The sequence below is a fragment of the Scylla paramamosain genome, unplaced genomic scaffold, assembly GCF_035594125.1.
Source record: "Scylla paramamosain isolate STU-SP2022 unplaced genomic scaffold, ASM3559412v1 Contig72, whole genome shotgun sequence".
NCBI classification, from domain to species: domain Eukaryota; kingdom Metazoa; phylum Arthropoda; class Malacostraca; order Decapoda; family Portunidae; genus Scylla; species Scylla paramamosain.
The window spans coordinates 414,280-420,000 of NW_026973737.1; the positions used below are offsets into that span (position 1 = coordinate 414,280).

Sequence of the window (5,721 nt, forward strand, 5' to 3'; positions counted from 1 at the left end):
GAGTTGTGAAATATTGTCTGCTGCTGACGTCCTTAAGCTTCACCTATATTGTAATAGCACGTTTTTCTTGATTTCTGGCCTGGTGTTCTAGAGTGTATGGTGTCTTATATAGGGAACAGTGAGAAAGGACCTTCACTCCTCTCCCTGTGGTTCAGTGGCTGATGTCTCTTCTTATTTTTTTTCTTCTCCCTCGTCACTCGGTCAAGAAAACACAGAGCCGCCCCTTTACAAGATAAAACCCCTCTGTAACCTGGCTTTGGTCTGTATGACATCAAATCGCTATACTCCCTCCCTTATCCACTCTTTAAATTCCCTTATACTCTTTACCCAATCTTAATAACCCTAGGAACACTTCAGCAATATAATATCTTAAGAGTCTTCTGTGGAATCAACTCAGACAGGTTGGAATTACTTGAATCGCGCTGACACACCTTCTCCTCACACTCCGTCTCTTAAACGTCCTTTAAATTCCCCTATACTCTTTACCCAAGCTTATTAACCCCACAGATATTTTCTTACTACAATATCTTAAGTCTAATACGTAATCATATCAGAGGCTGGAATTGTTTGAATTTCGCGCGAAAACATCCGCTCTTCAAACCATCTAAATTGTGTTATACTCCTTATCCAAGCCTACTAACCCTAGGAACACTTCAGAACTACAATATCTTAATAGTATAGTGCGGAATGATGCCTTTACACGCTTCAGTTACGCTCTAATAAACTCCTTTCAATAGCGAGAAAATATGAGCTGTCAAGTGAATGGCATCCACCATCACCATGACAACGGGTCGTGAACAGCCAATCCCAGCTCGCCATTTCATCCGGGACCTCAAGATGGCCACACTGATACAATATAGTTTAATTTCCAGCCAAGATGAGAGTTAACCGAGACATATATGGTGGATAAAAAGCTCTTAAAAATATGGGTGTTCCGAGGAAAGTATACCACTAGGGAATGTGGGTTACATTAGTAATGGAGGAATATTTTGAGAGCAGACGAAACTAAAGGTACAGTTACTAGTTAGTGTTTTTGTGTGTTTGTTTATGTGTGTGTCGTGGAGGAGTGATCTGTGCCTGACCATGTGGCTGTATAATGAACCAGGCGTGAGTATTCAGCATTTGACCAAACACACTCACGCAGAGACTGTCCCTTTAAACCTTCGTCCCTTTAAACCGTACCCAAATAAACGCTTTCGATTCGCGTAGGCAGACCAGGCTAGCTCTCTCTGACCGGGCCATGTGACGTATTTTTAGTCATATGGTCCTAGTGAGAGTAACCCGCCGGCTAGGGAGTCTAGGAGTGTTAACTGGTTATTTAACAGAGTAGAAGATGAGAGAGAGACTGGGATGTGTGATGGATGAGTGACAGGGAGAAGAAGGGTGTAATCTGTTTGACGTAAGGGTGACAGGCTGTGTGCGTCCGTGTGTACATGTATGTGGGTGGGTGTGGGTGACTGGGTGTGTGTGGTGGGTCAGTGTCCGTATGTATGTGTGTATTACCATTGTGAGACCCGCTCTGTGTGTGTGTGTGTGTGTGTGTGTAGGGAGGGAGAGACACGTGAGTAAAGAAGGGAGGATGGGGGTCAGGAAAGAGGAGGAGGAGGAAGAGGGCTGACTGGGTGAACCTCTTAAAGATAGTATTCAGAAATTACGTGTTTTCTTGGCTTCGCTGAGTCACTGTGTTAGGGAAGAGGAAGAGGAGGAGGAGGAGGAGGAGGATATAGAAGTGATATAAGCATAGGAAGGTTTTAAGTTAGTATTAAGTTAGTATTAGTATTAGTTAGTATTTTAAGTTAGTAGGTTAGGCTATGTAAGTTGAAGTGTATTAGATTGTAAGGCTAAGTAAGGTTAGGTTAGGTTAAGATAGTGTGTTAGGTTAGGTAAGTTAAGGATAGGTTAGACTAGCATAGTTTAGGTTATATTAGATGAATTTACATTAACTTGCATAGGTTAGATTAGATTAGATTAAAGTAAGATTTGGATGACATAGGTTACGTTAGATCATGTTAAGTTATAGCAGATTAATTAGGTTAGTTAAGGTAATTGAGTTAGCAAAGGTTGCATTAGGTTAAACTAGCATAAGTGAAGAAATTAAGTTAGATTAGGTGAGGAATTATTAGGTTAGATGAGAGGAGGTGAGGTTAGGTTAGGTGAGGTTTGGTTAGATTATGTTAGGTGAGGTTAGGTTAGGTTAGGTGAGGTGAGGTTTGGTTAAATTAGGTGAGGTGAGGTTTGGTTAGGTTAGGTGAGGTGAGGTTTGGTTAGATTACGTTAGTTGAGGTTAGGTTAGTTTAGGTGAGGTGAGATTAAGTTAGGTTACAGTGAGGCGTCTTGAAGTCATGAGAGACATTGGCAGGGGCGGAGGTGGTACCTTGCCAACTCCACCTGAGAGAGAGAGAGAGAGAGAGAGAGAGAGAGAGCAGAGGGGGGTCAGACTACTGTTTCATTTAAGGAGTCTTTAAAATTAGCTTCCCTATGTTAATGTGTTAGTTTTCATATTTATTGAGAGAGAGAGAGAGAGAGAGAGAGAGGCAATATGGTGTAAATAAAGGGACTAAAAATGTACTTCAAATGGCTTGATTCTCTCTCTCTCTCTCTCTCTCTCTCTCTCTCTCTCAATAAATATGAAAACTAACACCTTAACATAGGGAAGCCAATCTTCATCCTCATTTACTCCCGACCCCAACCATTGCTAATATAGACATCACTTTCATCCAGTTAGAAAATAAATCTTGTAAAATAACATTAGGTCTCGTCTATCATCCTCTAGTCCAGTCACCTGTTACGGACAAAAAAACTTTATGACCTTATTGCGGACATTTGTTGCGTTAATAATTGCATAATTATGGGGGATTTTAATTATCCAGTCACTCTCAAGACATCTTTATTCGTTCTACAGCCACATCCAGTCTTAGAACTGGGAAGAAATTGCAAAATGTATTCTTTTTCAATGCCAACTCTACGTCTTGTAGATGGTTATAAAGGAGACTGCATGCATTGCTTCTGATGCTTCTAATTGTTTTGTTTCACAGTGAAAGGCTTTAAGTGTAGTTGGAAAATGTCATAGGAAAAAATTGTAGTTAATATTGGATGCAAAATATCAAAGTAAGATTAGCTAAAGAATTTTTAACGTTGGGAATAGTAATCCATTTATATATATATATATATATATATATATATATATATATATATATATATATATATATGGGAGTATATTTTTTGTAACAGTGTGAATGATAAGATTCCATTTTTCAGTGTTGCCACGGTGACGGTGGTGGTGGGCATGATACAGATGCGGGAGGTGGAGTTTGTGCCCGATAGAGACATGCAGCTGGACAAATTGTGTTGGTCATTGGTCAGACTGGAGTTTACATGTGTACCTCCTTCACCATCATTGGTGGACACTTCACCATGAGTGTTAGTGAAATGTGCTCTCTTTCTTACTTTATTTGTATATCAGAAAAATTTAAGGCCAGTTAGTTGTCTAGACTATAAGTTTTAAAATGAAAAAATAAATCTACATATTTTTTTAAAAGCAAACAGTTAAGGCATTGTAAAGTAAAAGTCAAAATATATTTTGGTTATTATTTTTTTTTTGCAATCAATTACTTTCATGTATAATGAAATAAATACATTTATCAAACTTAATATCATATTTAATAACAGCTAGAGGTACCAATTTGCAGATGTCTATGGAAAATTTGTATGATAATCTTGTGGCCAACAAAAAAGGATACAATGAATGATGACTTATTATTGTAAGAAATCTTTCAGAGTTGTTGTTGTGTACTTCCACATTCCATGGAGACAGGTTTTTCCTTCACTTTTCAGCATTTAAAAATGTGATAATTTCAACAGGATGCTTGAGCTGTCACGGTGCTGCTGCTGCTGTCTGCCATCATCACCCTGACACAGACCACCCTGCAGACCACCTTCATCCTGGGTGCCACACGTCACTGCTGCTACAACTCAGAGCAACTGGAGCGCAAGCCAGGAAGGGAGATGGTAACTCCTCACTTAATTTGTTGTTTATTTGAGGGCCTAATGACAGACACATAATGGAATGAGTATTTGTGAATGTTTGTTTATATCTAGATACAGCATTCACATATCTTTTAAGTGCCACCTTCCAAAAACAATGTCAGCCAGAAAAATAACTGATGAATCTAATTACATTTCAAGTCAAAAAGTTTTCCTTTAACCACTTTGCTCCAGATGCTTAAAAACATGCGTTGCTCACATACATGGTGTCACGTAGGCTCGTGAGTGGTAACTTATCTAATTTCTAATAATTTCTAATATAATTTCTGTGTGTGTGTGTGTGTGTGTGTGTGTGTGTGTGTGTGTGTGTGTGTGTGTGTGTGTGTGTGTGTGTTTTATGTATGAGTGACACTGGCCAAGGGCAACAAAAATCCAATAAAAAAAATATGCCCACTGAAATGGCAGTCCCATAAAAGGGTCAAAGCAGTGGTCAAAAGTTGATGAATAAGTGTCTTGAAACCTCCCTCTTGAAGGAATTCAAGTCATAGGAAGGTGGAAATACAGAAGCAGGCAGGGAGTTCCAGAGTTTACCAGAGAATGGGATGAATGATTGAGAATACTTGTTAACTCTTGCATTAGAGAAGTGGACAGAATAGGGGTGAGAGAAAGAAGAAAATCTTGTGCAGCGAGGCCGTGGAAGGAGGGGAGGCATGCAGTTAGCAAGATCAGAAGAGCAGTTAGCATGAAAATAGCGGTAGAAGACAGCTAGAGATGCAACATTGCGCTGGTGAGAGAGAGGCTGAAGACAGTCAGTTATGTTTGTGTGTGTGTGTGTGTGTGTGTGTGTGTGTGTGTGTGTGTGTGTGTGTGTGTGTGTGTGTGTGTGTGTGTGTGTGTGTGCGCTGATGCAGCTGAGAAGGTTGCCTTATGATAATTATTGACAAATGAAGGTAATAGATGCGCATGTCATTACTACTTTTATAAGTGTGTGTGTATGTGTGTGTGTGTTATGTACACACACACACACACACACAAAGAGAAGTAATAGACACGCATCCTTTACCTTCATTCATCAATAATTGTCATAAGACGACCTTCCAAGCTGCATCATTACACACACACACACACACACTTACACACCACGTAGTGTAGTGGTTAGCACGCTCGGCTCACAACCAAGAAGGCCCAGGTTCGAATCCCGGGCACGGTGAGGCAGATGGACAAGCCTCTTAATGTGTAGCCCCAGTTCACCTAGCTGCAACGAGGTACAGGATGTAACCCGAGGTGATGTGACTTCGCTGCCCCAGTGTGTGGTGTGTCATTGGCCTCAGTCCTACCCAAAGATCAGTCACCATGAGCTCTGAGCTCTTACACACACACACACACACACACACACACACACACACACACACACACACACACACACACACACACACACACACACACACACACACAGAGAGAGAGAGAGAGAGAGAGAGAGAGAGAGAGAGAGAGAGAGAGAGAGAGAGAGAGAGAGAGAGAGAGAGAGAGAGCAAAATGGCAATGAATGAAACAGGGAGGAGGGGGAACTGTGTGTGAATGAAAACATCATCTACGTGAAACATTTGATTGATTATAAAGCACATGTGCATCATATATAGTCATGAATGTGGAGGAACAGCGGAGTGAGTGATCAACCACAGAAAGGAGGAGAGAGTTGGACATGCGGAGAGAATGGAAGGGGAACAATTTGAGAAG

At 40.6% G+C, this 5,721-nt stretch overlaps 1 protein-coding gene across 6 annotated transcripts in view; it reads left to right on the forward strand.

Moving 5' to 3' along the window:
- Window positions 1-655: 655 nt before the first annotated feature.
- LOC135098660 (proton channel OtopLc-like) overlaps window positions 656-5,721 on the forward strand; it is an 11,546-nt gene continuing 6,480 nt past the window's right edge. The window contains exons 1-3 of one of the 6 annotated variants that reach the window (XM_064001047.1): window positions 656-1,107; window positions 3,259-3,420; window positions 3,862-4,771. The gene's annotated coding sequence lies outside the window, so the exon portion shown is untranslated. Of the gene's footprint in view, window positions 1,108-1,135; window positions 1,314-1,378; window positions 1,400-3,258; window positions 3,421-3,861; window positions 4,772-5,721 lie in introns of those variants that run through there. The other 5 variants (XM_064001043.1, XM_064001044.1, XM_064001046.1 and 2 more) reach the window with 5 other exon arrangements.